The 14,574-nt window shown below is 51.1% G+C and overlaps 1 protein-coding gene across 2 annotated transcripts in view; it reads right to left on the bottom strand.

The window, feature by feature from the left end:
• The window catches only part of JMJD1C (jumonji domain containing 1C), a 342,620-nt gene that overhangs the window by 133,055 nt on the left and 194,991 nt on the right, over nt 1–14,574 (bottom strand). Inside the window, exon 1 of one of the 2 annotated variants that reach the window (XM_075348656.1) lies at nt 2,033–2,118. The exons of the other annotated variant lie outside the window; for it this stretch is intronic. The gene's annotated coding sequence lies outside the window, so the exon portion shown is untranslated. Of the gene's footprint in view, nt 1–2,032; nt 2,119–14,574 lie in introns of those variants that run through there. 2 annotated transcript variants of the gene reach the window in all.

Raw genomic sequence — 14,574 nt, 5'->3', positions numbered from 1 at the left:
AGAGTGGGGCTCAATCTAAATCCCATATGGAAGCACACCCGAATCCCAAGAGGAATCCACACACCCCTGGGTATTCGCCTCCGCTCTGAGGTTGGTGAGGTCAGGCTCTAGTTGTGGGCGTTTAACCCCTTCTTTATCCAGGCACAGACCTTGTGTTTATTATGCCACCAAAGTAGACAAAAAGCAGCGCCAGAGACTACATCATCCTGCTCGGGCCTCTGAGCGGTAACACATTCCACTGACGTGAGTAAATACTGCAAAAAAAAACACAGAGTAAACCCTCCTGAAAGTCAAAGGAAATCAGCCCCAGCCTCAGTGATGCAAGCACACTGCTCGCTTAATAAGGTACAGGAAACGCAGCCCAGGGCTGACATGTGCTCCACTCCTCAATATGAAACCTGTCCGCCTGCTCCAACAGACCCCTCTTGCCCAAGCTGGTGCCAGGCTGCTCCAGCAAACCCCTCTGGGGCCAATGCCGGTGACCGCCTGCTTCAACACCCCCCCTTCCCTCCCCATGATGGTGCCTGCCTGCTCCAGCAACTCTCTGGAGCCCAGGCTGGTGCCCGCATGCTTCAGCAGACACCCCCCCGCCCCCACCAGACCCAGGCTGGTGCCCGCCTGCGTCAGCACACACCCCCCCCCCCGACCCATGAAGGTGCCTGCCTCCTCCAGCAGACCCCTCTCGCCCAAGGGGGTGCCCGCCCGCCTGCTCCAGCAGACCCCTCTCGCCCAAGGTGGTGCCCGCCAGCCTGCTCCAGCAGACCCCTCTCGCCCAAGGTGGTGCCCGCCAGCCTGCTCCAGCAGACCCCTCACGCCCAAGGTGGTGCCCGCCAGCCTGCTCCAGCAGACCCCTCTCGCCCAAGGTGGTGCCCGCCAGCCTGCTCCAGCAGACCCCTCTCGCCTAATGTGGTGCCCATCTGCTCATGCAGACCCCATTTGCCCAAGGTGGTGCCCGTCTGCTCATGCAGACCCCTCTCGCCCAAGGTGGTGCCCGTCTGCTCATGCAGACCCCTCTCGCCCAAGGTGGTGCCCGTCTGCTCCAGCAGACCCCTCTCGCCCAAGGTGGTGCCCGTCTGCTCCAGCAGACCCCTCTCGCCCAAGGTGGTGCCCGTCTGCTCCAGCAGACCCCTCTCGCCCAAGGTGGCGCCCACCCACCTCTTCCAGCAGACCCCTATCGCCCAAGATGGTGCCCGTCTGCTCAAGCAGACCCCTCTCGCCCAAGGTGGTGCCCGCCAGCCTGCTCCAGCAGACCCCTCTCGCCTAATGTGGTGCCCATCTGCTCATGCAGACCCCATTTGCCCAAGGTGGTGCCCGTCTGCTCCAGCAGACCCCTCTCGCCCAAGGTGGCGCCCACCCGCCTCTTCCAGCAGACCCCTCTAGCCCAAGGTGGTGCCCGTCTGCTCCAGCAGACCCCTCTAGCCCAAGGTGGTGCCCGTCTGCTCCAGCAGACCCCTCTCGCCCAGGCATCTAACCCACCCCTTGTTAATAGGCAAATGGCAGGGAGTAAGTCCCGACTGGACTCAGCAGACTATGCTAAACCCAAGTCACATGCACAGACGAGCTGCGTGCCAGCGCCTTATACCAATCAGTACTGGAGAGAGTGGCAGATGGTCCGGTTACAGCACATAATCAGACATCCCATATGATTGTGTACGTGACAGGGTTAACGACAGATGGGCAGTGCCATAATCCGGCCACAGACGTAACGATGACTGATACAAATGATGATCGCTTCGATAGCCTTTAAACCGTAATGAGCCCGGAGTCCCGCAATTGAAGGCGCTATTCCGTCACGTTTCCGTCTTACGGCCGATGCGTCCATGGCGCGTCGTGTAGAATTTTGGGGATCGACTGATGGAAATTTTTCACGAAGTCCAATATAATGGGCAAATAATTCATGGGATTTAAGACTATCCTACCCAACCATCTCGGACAGCGCGGCGGAGATCGCTAACGTAACCGGGGGAGAAGCCATCCGGACGTCTACGGCCTCAATGGAGCAGAGCTAGAAGCAGAAAGAAAAGCAGAATACCTGATGTCTGGGCGGCTGCCAATCCGGGGGGGCACCGCGGGCACAGTCCCAGGGCTCGGGCAGGGCTGTGAGCTGGCAGAGGGCGGCGGATCACAGATCCCGGCTTTTGTCGCTGAGCAGTGCCCGGATCTGGGTCATGATATCAGCAGCCCCGCCGGGAGGACGACGACGACGACGAGGAGGAGGGGGGCAGGCGACAGCCTCCTACTGAGCGGCGGCCGGGGCTGGGGTCCTCCCCGCAGGCATTGCCGGGGCTTCCCAGGGAGGCGCAGTGCTGAGTGCTGCCGAGGAAGGATGGCGGATCTCGGGGTGGAGGAGGCGGAGCTGCGGCGGCGGCTGGAGGGGAGGAGACGAGGGACGGAGGCGAGGGGAGGAGACGAGGGACGGAGGCGAGGGGAGGAGACGAGGGACGGAGGCGAGGGGAGGAGACGAGGGACGGAGGCGAGGGGAGGAGACGAGGGACGGAGGCGAGGGGAGGAGACGAGGGACGGAGGCGAGGGGAGGAGACGAGGGACGGAGGCGAGGGGAGGAGACGAGGGACGGAGGCGAGGGGAGGAGACGAGGGACGGAGGCGAGGGGAGGAGACGAGGGACGGAGGCGAGGGGAGGAGACGAGGGACGGAGGCGAGGGGAGGAGACGAGGGACGGAGGCGAGGGGAGGAGACGAGGGACGGAGGCGAGGGGAGGAGACGAGGGACGGAGGCGAGGGGAGGAGACGAGGGACGGAGGCGAGGGACGGAGGAGAGGGGAGGAGACGAGGGACGGAGGCGAGGGGAGGAGACGAGGGACGGAGGCGAGGAGAGGGGAGGGGACGGAGGCGAGGAGAGGGGAGGGGACGGAGGAGAGGGGAGGAGACGAGGGACGGAGGAGAGGGGAGGAGACGAGGGACGGAGGAGAGGGGAGGAGACGAGGGACGGAGGCGAGGGGAGGAGACGAGGGACGGAGGCGAGGGGAGGAGACGAGGGACGGAGGAGAGGGGAGGAGACGAGGGACGGAGGAGAGGGGAGGAGACGAGGGACGGAGGCGAGGGGAGGGGACGGAGGAGAGGGGAGGAGACGAGGGACGGAGGCGAGGGGAGGAGACGAGGGACGGAGGCGAGGGGAGGAGACGAGGGACGGAGGAGAGGGGAGGAGACGAGGGACGGAGGAGAGGGGAGGAGACGAGGGACGGGTGTGTGCGGATCCTCCGCCGTCACAGCTGCCGCTCAGTGAGTCACATCCACACACAGCGGCTGACATACTGTGCTCGGAAGGAGGCGGCCGGACAGACCGTGCAGGCTATCGCGACATACACACGTCTATCCCGACAACTAGGATATAATCTGGCGCCGTATTTGAGAGCCGTAACCATGGAGATAAGCATGCAGTGCCCAAACATAGCCCCGAGACGGCCAGACAAGTGGTCTCCTAGGAGTGGGTGGTCTCAGTGTGTGTAATACATGAGGGGGCAGTGAGAATCCCCCAGGAAGCCGCCCACCATACTGAAAACTCCTGGAAAAAGGGGAGACCCCTGAGAGTTCTGCCAAAGCATGAAGGGAGGGGTGTGCTGGGGGTGCCAAGTCCTCATGGAGCCCCCTGAACATCTACTGGGGGAGGGGGGGGTCCATGGATGAAAGCTGAGGGAGGGGTATGCTGGGGGAGCAAAGTTCTCATGGAGGCCCCTGAACATCTACTGGGGGGGGTCCATGGATGAAAGCTGAGGGAGGGGTATGCTGGGGGAGCAAAGTTCTCATGGAGGCCCCTGAACATCTACTGGGGGGGGTCCATGGATGAAAGCTGAGGGAGGGGTATGCTGGGGGAGCAAAGTTCTCATGGAGGCCCCTGAACATCTACTGGGGGGGGTCCATGGATGAAAGCTGAGGGAGGGGTGTGCTGGGGGTGCAAAGTCCTCATGGAGCCCCCTGAACATCTACTGGGGGGGGGTCCATGGATGAAAGCTGAGGGAGGGGCTGCAGAAGCTCTGAATTGGGCCTCACTAACGATAATGAGAACGATTCTGAGATTTCCCATAGATGAGGGGGTCAGATTCACCACATATGGGGGTGCACTTTTCTGACTTTTTTTCACCAAATTCTTCAAAATGGAGCAGAGTTTATAAATTCTGCAGTTTTTATCAAAAAAAATAAATAAATTCTGTTTTACGTTTTTGACAATTTTTAAAAAACAAAAAGTCGCATGTTCTGCCCACAATGGCGACAGACAAAAATCAGCAAAGATTAAAGGGAATCTCCAGATCAACTCTCCGTCTATAATCTTCTGTAGATCATAGGAAGATTAATACAACACCACCTTGATATCTGTGATCCGATGTCTTGTTCCAGTGAAATCCACGTTTTTCTTAGGCTGTAACTGCGTCTGGGTGTCCGCCTCCAGTAAGCGTATGCCCCCGAAAATGGTGCACAACAGAGCACACGGTGACTTAGTCTGCACCATTATTAGTCAGTGGCCCCATTGGCGTATATGTATAAAAGCGGTTTTGCAAGAGGTTGGGACCGAAGCCCCAATGGGATCACTGAATGGGGAGAGGAACGCAGTGTGAAAGCGACCTTATACACTGGGTATGGAAAGTATTCAGAACCCTTTACATTTTTCACTCTTTCATTGCAGCCATTTGGTAAATTCAAAAAAAGTAAAAAATTTTCTCAGTAATGTACACTCCATCTTGACAGGAAAAAAATTAATGTAGAAATTTTGGCAAAATTATTAAACAAGAAAAACTGAAATCTCACATGGTCATAAGTATTCAGACCCTGTGCTCAGTATTGAGTAGAAGCACCCTCCTTGTGAGCTAGTACAGCCATGAGTCTTCTTGGGAATGATGCTACAAGTTTTTCACACCTGGATTGGGGGGATCCTCTGCCATTCTTCCATACAGATCCTCTCCAGTTCCGTCAGGTTGGATGGGGAACGTTGGTGGAAGCCATTTTCAGGTCTCTCCGGAGATGCTCAATTGGGTTTAGGTCAGGGCTCTGGCTGGGCCACTCAAGAATGGTCACAGTTGTTCTGAAGCCACTCCTTTGTTATTTTAGCTGTGTGCTTAGGGTCATTGTCTTGTTGGAAGGTGAACCTTCGGCCAAGTCTGAGGTCCAGAGCACTCTGGAAAAGGTTTTCTTCCAGGATCTCTCTATACTTGGCCGCATTCATCTTTCCTTCAATTGCAACCAGTCGTCCTGTCCCTGCCCCCATAGCATGATGCTGCCACCACCATGTTTCACTGTTGGGCAGGTGATGAGCAGTGCTTGGTTTTCTCCCCACATACCGCTTAGAATTATCACCAAAAACTTCTATCTTCGCCTCATCAGACCAGAGATTCTTATTTCTCATAGTCTGGGAGTGCTTCATGTGGTTTTTTTTTTGCAAACTATGTGGGCTTTCAGATGTCTTGCACTGAGGAGAGGCTTCAGTCAGGCCACTCTGCCATAAAGGCCCGACTGGTGGAGGGCTGCAGTGATAGTTGTCTTTGTAGAACTTTCTCCTATCTCCCTACTGCATCTCTGGAGCTCAGCCACAGTGATCTTGGGGTTCTTCCTTACCTCTCTCACCAAGGCTCTTCTCCCACGATTGCTCAGTTTGGCTGGACGGCCAGGTCTAGGAAGAGTTCTGGTGGTCCCAAACTCCATTTAAGGATTATGGAGACCACTGTGCTCTTAGGAACCTTGAGTACTGCACAAATTATTTTATTTACCAGATCTGTGCCTTGCCACAATTCTGTCTCTGAGCGCCTTGGGCAGTTTCTTTGACCTCATGATTCTCATTTGGTGTGACATTCACTGTGAGCTGTGAGGTCTTATATAGACAGGTGTGCGCCTTTCGAAATCAAGTCCTATCAGTTTAAACACATCTGGACTCCAATGAAGGAGTAGAACCATCTCACAAGGAAATGGACAGATTGTGACTTAAATATGAGTGTCTGAGCGAAGAGTCTGAATACTTATGACCATGTGATTTCAGTTTTTCTTGATAAATTTGCAAAAATGTATAAGTCTGGGGGGTTTTCTGTCAAGATGGGGTGCAGAGTGTACATTAATGGAAAAAAAAAAAAATGAACTTTTTTGAATTTACCAAATGGCTGCAATGAAACAAAAGTGAAAAATTTAAAAGGGGTCTGATTATTTTCCGTACCCACTGTATGTAATTGAGCTTTACCAGGCTATGGGCCGGACACTGATCTCCCTGAGAAAATACATGCAGAGATTCTAAATATAAGAGGGAGTTGCCAGTGTGAGACATGGAACGGACAACAGTGAAGCTGAACTTTGCCATCTTATATTTGCTGTAGCTCTCACAGCTCTGCTGTATTGTAACACCATTATAACACCGAGATGACGCTGGAGAGGAACCTGCAGATGTGTCAGATATAATCACTCACAGCTCTGCATTGAGATCAGGAGAGCAGAGGGGCCATCACCACATGTCACAGGCAGGGGTTTAATGATCATAACAGGTTGTGATCGGACACAGGGGGCCTACCAACCCTTCAGCTCCTCCTTCAGCTGGTGGCGTGTTCAAGGGTGCACATCCAGCTGAAATGCTTTGTGGCACAGATCCCTGCAATACAAACTACAGATCTAAGAGTGGACGGCAGCTGATGTCGGCATGCAAGTGACTGGGGGGCGCATGACAGTGACTCCGATGTCAGCTGCCGGCCACTGGGGCCAGCTACAGACTAGGACGCTGCGCAGTGTAGGAGCGGATGGAACTAATCTGGTTGGAATTTTGTATACATTAGGGACAGTATTTATTTATAGAGCACCATTGATTCCATGGTGCTGTACATGAGAAGGGGTTACATACAGAATACATATACAAGTTACAGTAGACAGACTAGTACAGAGGGAAGAGGGTCCTACCCTTGCAGGCTTACATTCTATAGGATAATGGGGAGGAGACAGTAGGTGGGGTGTAGATCGGGCGGCAGCTCCGCACGGTGGTCGGGCGGCAGCTCCGCACGGTGGTCGGGCGGCAGTGAGTTCATTGTAGATTGTAGGCATTTCTGAACAGGTGGGTTTTTAGGTTCCGTTTGAAGCTTGCAAGGGTAGGGGATAGTCTGACGTCTTGAGGCAGCGAGTTCCAGGAGACTGGGGATGCTCGAGAGAAGTCTTGGAGTCGGTTGCATCAGGAGCGAAAGAGAGAGGAGAGAATGAGATCTTGGGAGGACCGGAGGTGACGTGTTGGAGTGTAGTGGGAGATTACTTCAGAGATATACGGAGGAGACAGATTATGGATGGCTTTGTATGTAGTGTTAGTAGTTTGAATTGGATACGGTGGAAGATTGGGAGCCAGTGGAGGGACTTGCAGAGGGGAGAAGCGGGGTGGTATTGAGGAGAGAGGTGGATCAGTCGGGCAGCAGAGTTAAGGATGGACTGGAGAGAGGCGAGCATGTAAGCAGGGAAACCACAGAGGAGGATGTTGCAGTAGTCGAGGCGGGAGATTATGAGGGCATGCACTAGCATTTTAGTAAATTGCGGAAAGGGCGGATTCTGGAAATATTTTTGAGTTGAAGACGGCAGGAGGTGGTGAGGGATTGGATGTGTGGTATGAAGGATAAGGCAGAGTCAAACGTCACTCCGAGGCAGCGAACTTTGGGTACTGGCGAGAGCCTGGTGTTATTTATTGTAATAGGTAGATCAGGTGGAGAGTGTAGGTGAGACGGAGGAAAGATGATCAGTTCAGTTTTGGCCACATTGAGCTTTAGGAAGCGAGAGGAGAAGAAGGAGGATATAGCAAATAGACATTTCAGGATTTTGGACAGCAGAGATGTGGCATCTGGGCCAGAGAGGTAGATCTGGGTGTCGTCGGCATATAGGTGGTATTGGAAGCTATGGGACTTTATGAGTTGTCCCAGGCCAAATGTGTAGATAAAAAAAAGTAAGCACACGTAGTGGGCCCAGGTTCAGGACATATACCAAGATAATATTTATTCACCTACATAGCGCCGTTAATTCCATAGAGCTTTACATACATCAATGGGCCCAGGATAAGGACCATACATACCAAGATGGAGCCATATATACCAAGGTAGGCCCAGGATGGAGGCCACACATACCAAGATGAGCCCAGGATGAGGACCTGCATATGAGGATAAGGACGAGGACATACATACCAGGATAAGAACATACATACCAGCATGGGGACCATATATACAAAGATGGGCCCAGGATAGGGACCACATACAAAGATGGGCCCAGGATAGGGACCACATACCAAGATGGGCCCGGGATAGGGACCACATACCAAGATGGGCCCGGGATAGGGACCACATACCAAGATGGGCCCGGGATAGGGACCACATACCAAGATGGGCCCGGGATAGGGACCACATACCAAGATGGGCCCGGGATAGGGACCACATACCAAGATGGGCCCGGGATAGGGACCACATACCAAGATGGGCCCAGGATAGGGACCACATACCAAGATGGGCCCAGGATAGGGACCACATACCAAGATGGGCCCAGGATAGGGACCACATACCAAGATGGGCCCAGGATAGGGACCACATACCAAGATGGGCCCAGGATTGGGACCATACTTCCCAAGATTGGCTCAGGATGAAGACATACGTACATACATGCATAACTACACACAAGGATGGGTCCAGGATATGCAATATATACCAGGATGGGACCTAGGATGGAAAACATACAAAGCTGGGGACATACTTACCAGGATGGAGGACATCTATACCAGAAAGTGTCCCATTAGTACAGGATGGGGGATATTACTATATAATAAATGGGGGCAGGGGAAACTCATATGTCCTTATAGGATTTAGAACACAAGGGCCTATACATCTGTCCAACATGCAGGGGGGCTGAGGGAACGGGAGAGCGCTGTCCTCGTGGGGCTGAGGGAACGGGAGAGCGCTGTATCAAACTATCTCCTATAAGAATGAACGGAGTGGTGTACAGGCATGACTTCCGCTTGATTCAGATTAGTCTCTGCAAAACGCTGTTCTAGGGATCTATGGGGTCCTTAGAGATCTCAGTATAGCACTTTGATCCTACAGCATATGTAGAGCAGGAATCACATCGCTCAATATGTCTCCTATTCATCTCTGTTCCCTATTTCCCTGGCAGATTTTTTCCATTTTTCCCCACAATGCATATGATCCATGCAGACGTACGGTATTTTTTCTCCAAGGAGTGAATGGGGTTGCAGAATGTTCAGTCTCGTGGAATGTCACTGGTCATCCAATCTGATATGGATTTAAGATCAGAATACTCATCAAAATCAATGTCAACCCTATCACATGTGAACAGGGTCTTAAGAGTGCCAAAGCAAACTACTCCCACCGTATTCCGCTTCATATCAGGCAATTTTCACCATTACCTGATGTATTAGTGAATGAAAACAACTGTCAGATAAGTGGTCGTGTATACTGTAGCCCTGATGAACAGTGTTACTCGGTGTGCGGAGGCGGATTTATCTGCGGGGGGAGGATGTATAATACCTCCAGCAAAACAGAGGCGTCTTTGTACCCTGGTACTATCAGTCTCCTACAGATTCCAACTGTTCAGTGAGCTGCACTCAGCTAATAGTCTGACCTTCAATTACCATCTTGGCCGGGAGCCGGTGGATGCTTGTTGTGCAAGAAACACTGTGTCCTCTGCTGCACGGCAGTTTTACTGTGCCATAAAAATGGATTCACATACGGGTTATAAATATCCAGGTCTGGGGACGAGACAAAGATATTCTCCGCAAGAAGGAAGAATGGCTGTAATCTCACCGAGAGGCTGCTGTACCTGTGCGGACACTAAATGTACTGTGCACTGCAGTGTATCCACAGACCCCTTTGTATGCCTAAGGGTAGGGGACAGACATTGCAACCAATGGTTTTCTTGGTGTTGTGTTATGAGCTCCAGGGACACAGTCACAAAGGTCTCCAAATGTGATACATATTTCCCCAGAAAAATCACAATCCTAAAATAGTAACGGGACAGCAATTCGCCAACAAGATGTACAGATTTTTTTGGCCGCACTAAGGCTGCTTTCACACAAGTTTTTTGGCATCAGGCACGATCCGGCAAAAAAACTGATCAGTTGCATCAGTTTTTTTCCATCAGTTCCTTCAGTTTGACAGATCCATTGTGTTACTGAGCATGCTCAGTTTAAACAACCGGATCCGGCAGCCGTATGCCTTTTTTTTTGTTTTGCCGGATCCGGCGTCCATAGGCTTCCATTATAAAACATGGCGTACAGCGCCGGATCTTGCGCAATACAGTTTCGCCGGAGACAAAAAACGTTCCCTTCTATCCAGCCGCCAGACAAGCAAAGCCGGATGGAACGCTAAGGCCATCCGGCACAATCCGGCGCTAATAGAAGTCTATGGGGGGAAAAAACGGATCCAGCTCAAACAGAAGCCGGATCAGTTTTTTTTAGGTTTTTGCCGGATTGTGCATAAAACTGATGTGTGAAAGCAGCCTAATTGAGAATTGTCGCAGTGTAGCCCCGGCCTGGAAATGGATTTCTCAGGGGTACTTTTTTTTCCTGTGTGGAGACAACCTGCTGGTGTAGGAAGACTTATTGACCAAGAAATGTTCCCTGGGGGAAGGGGGGGGGGGGGGTGATAGTGTTGGGGCGGCGTGCAAATCAGCTTTCCTCCAGAAGAAAGCATGCTAGCTCACAACCATGCCACCTGCTGGAAGGCTCTTTCCTCAAGGGTTCTACACCAGTATTTTCCTACGCTTTTGCACTAAAATCTGAAAGTTTTTATTTTTCTTGCTACTTTTTTAAAAGTGAAAAAAAGGTACTGAGTTCAGCATTAGGGGTTGTTGATAATCGAGGCCTGGGGAGCGCTTCTCTATGAGTGCAAAGTGTCTAAACAACGTATTAGAAAATGGGTTTTCTTAAACTAGACCACCACTTAGAAGGAAAAAGAGGGGGGGGGGGCAGGAGTCTGGAGACATGGTTGGTATGGTGCTATCTGCATGGAAGCGGATATCTCCTGTCAAAGAAGATACCATATACTTAACAGGCAGCAGACATTTCTCCTGTTTATAGCAAACGACAATGGTTTGTAATTATGGGTGTAACCAAATTACTCTACTAATATACTGCTACATGTTTTTCTACAGCACAAATGCCAGGCGGTGCCTTGTCCAATGTTCGAAGCGGATGTGTCACTAGATTTCCAAATCCAACCTGCATGCATTAGTAAATAGGTCTTATGCCTGATGAGGCGGGTGTACTTGCAATGAAAGCCCCTTTCAGGATAGCTGACTATTGCTTGTGTCACCTATCCTCATTGACAGTTCTGAGATCTGGCACTGGTCAGTACTAGCCGTCCGACTGAGTGGGCACAGAATAAATACAAATGGACTCACGAGTTCTCTCACTCTTTAGCTGAACTCAAAAAATCCAAATTTTAGACTGACTGTATACTTGTGGTACTAAAATGAGCATTTCTTAAGTAATTACACTCATCAGATCCAGGAGATCAATTCAAAGGGATTCTCCAGGACTTTTATAAGTGATGGGCGATCCTTAAGGCCCCGTCACACTAAGCAACATCGCTAGCAACATCGCTGCTAAGTCACAAAAGTTGTTCCATAGCTAGCGATGTTGCTAGTGATGTCGCTGTGTGTGACATCCAGCAACAACCTGGCCCCTGCTGTGAGGTCGTTGGTTGTTGCTGAATGTCCTGGGCCATTTTTTAGTTGTTGCTGTCCCGCTGTGAAGCGCACATCGCTGTGTGTGACAGCGACAGAGCAACAACTAAATGTGCAGGCAGCAGGAGCCGGCTTCTGCGGACGCTGGTAACCACGGTAAACATCGGGTAACCAAGAAGCCCTTCCCTTGGTTACCCGATATTTACCTACATTACCAGCGTCCGCCGCTCTCAGCTGTCAGTGCCGACTCCCTGCTCTCTGCACATGTAGCCACAGTACACATCGGGTAATTAACCCGATGTGTACTGTGGCTAGGAGTGCAGGGATCAGGGAGCCGGCACTGGCAGTGTGAGCGGCGGACGCTGATAACGAAGGTAAATATCGGGTAACCAAGGGAAGGGCTTCTTGGTTACCCAATGTTTACCGTGGTTACCAGCGTCCGCAGAAGCCGGCTCCTGCTGCCTGCACACGTAGCAGAGTGCACATCGGGTAATTAACCCGATGTGTACTGTGGCTAGGTGTGCAGGGAGCCAGCGCTAAGCGATGTGTGCTGGTAACCAAGGTAAATATCGGGTTGGTTACCCGATATTTATTTTATAGTTACCAAGCGCAGCATGTTTCCACGCGGCGCTGGGGGCTGGTCACTGGTTGCTGGTGAGATCTGCCTGTGTAACAGCTCACCAGCAACCCGTGTAGCGACGCTCCAGCAATCCCTGCTAGGTCAGGTTGCTGGTGGGATCGCTGGAGCGTCGCTTAGTGTGACATCTCACCAGCAACCTCCTAGCAACTTACCAGCGATCCCAACAACGATACAACCTGATAGGGATCGCTGGTAAGTTGCTAGGAGGTCGCTGGTAAGTTGTTTAGTGTGACTGGGCCTTTAAATTTGGTCATCACTATCTGATCGGAGGGGTTGTGAAGCCTGGGACCCCTCCCATCAGCTGTTCCCAGTGTTGTCTGGATGTTCCAAGTTGCAGAGCTGCACAGTTCAGTCACCAGAATAGAACAGAATATTAATCGAATCAATAAGAGGGAAATGTGCAGTAACCAGGCCGCAGACACTATGCAATTGGAGCTATGCAGCTCCGCACATATGGCCGGCACCAGAACAGCTGATCGGCAGAAGTGCCGGGTGTCGCACTAACACACATCACTTCTAATTGATGGCTTATCCGTCGGATAGGTCATTAATAAAAGTCCAAGATAACCCCTTTGATAATGTATGCAGTTTGTATAGTGAAATCTGATGACAAATCCACTCTAAAGCTTCAATTTGGAGAAGCTTTTATGCATAGATTATGGAATGGTCTTTTTTGTATAATAGAGGCAGTAAATATGTGATTAGAAGACCCCCCCCCCCCCCCTCCGCCAATGCATTCATATGAGAGGGTAATGTTCTGGGCTCACAACCACTCCGCGAATAGTCTACTGTACTGGTCGCCATAAAAAATACATGCATCCTGCTAATGGCCACCGCAAGGCAATGTGATGGAACTTATTACTGACTTCCTCCTATTGTAATGGAAATACTGCAGCTGAAATCCCTTTAATATTAGCTATAGTGTCTCTCCAGCCCATGACTGCAATTTATAAAGACCAAATCTTCCAACTGGTTCAGAAAAGCAAATGTTGATTGCCCAAATTATAACAAAAAGAAAAAAAAAAAGTTAAAAGGGAACCTGTCAGCATGATTCTGTAATGTAATGGCGCTGTAATACTGATTGCATTGATGCCTTTGGTGAAGTAGTCCATTTTTTTATTCTTTAATCAGTACTTGCAGTTTTCTGATAATTAGATCTGGGTGCACAGGGGCAGCGGACTGTACACTGGGTCTTCTCCTCCCCATCTATGATTCCCCAGCCCTTCCACCTGCCTCTGAACTTTGAATGACAGTTCACTGCTGGGATTTCACACAGACCAGAGAAGGAGCCTGGGAATCACAGAAAGGGAGGGGGAGACCCGGTGTACAGCCCGGCCCCTGTGCACCCAAATCTAATTAGCAGAAAAATTCAAATGTTGATTGAAGAACACAAAAAGCGAATTTCTTCACCAAGGGTATCCATTTAATGATTACAGCCATGCATATACGTTCCATTACAAAATGATGCCAATATGTAGCCGTCATGTCAGTGGCTCACACATGCCCATTGTCAGTGCAGATTTGGCTGGATTTCTGCATAATAACAAGCAGAAAAATAAAAGGAAGCCGTGCGTCACAATAAGTATAACCTTGCCACTGCAGTTTTGTGGCTGGGGCTCTAGGGAAAGATTTTCATGGCCACTAATAAAATCATGGTTACAGACCATTAGATGTATAAAGAGGCACATTTTGGCAACATCCCAATCAGTATGAAATCAGCTTGTATTTGTAGTATAAAGCCCCTATACACTTTAGCCATCTGGTGGGGCAGATCGTTCGGCAGGCCTGCCTCCCCCATACACCGCAGCGCATCCTCCGCCGAGTGCTCCAGTGGTCTCACCAGAGATTTCAGGATGCGGCTCTTGAACAAAAGTATCAGCAGTCCGAAATTGAAAGTTATCAGTCAGGGCACAGTGGGAAGGGCCTCCATACACGGTACTGTCCACTTCACCAGTTAATATCAGCGGGTTTGGACGAGTGGATGGGGGCCTAAAGACTGTTCTAAGGCACTAGAAATGGGGATTAATGACAAACAAGCGAGATCCATATTTTTCCATCAACGCAAACGGCCCAGTCTGGAGAAGCACTGGTGCAGCTGACGCCCAGTGAGGAATGTGCACAGGTCCTTTTCTTGTACAATACTGGTGGGGCGCCAGTCACCTCAAAACTGAAATGCCCAGTGTGCACTGAGTTTTCAAACCAGATGCTAGATTGTGTTGACGGTGCACATTAATTGTATAAAAAGGGACTGTTCACAAGGATGGAGGCATATTAAATAGAACATACAGCCGGA

This window comes from Anomaloglossus baeobatrachus, chromosome 5, assembly GCF_048569485.1.
Source record: "Anomaloglossus baeobatrachus isolate aAnoBae1 chromosome 5, aAnoBae1.hap1, whole genome shotgun sequence".
NCBI lineage: Eukaryota > Metazoa > Chordata > Amphibia > Anura > Aromobatidae > Anomaloglossus > Anomaloglossus baeobatrachus.
The sequence above is the reverse complement of the archived record's forward strand: the minus strand, read 5'-3'. Positions and strand labels throughout refer to the sequence as shown.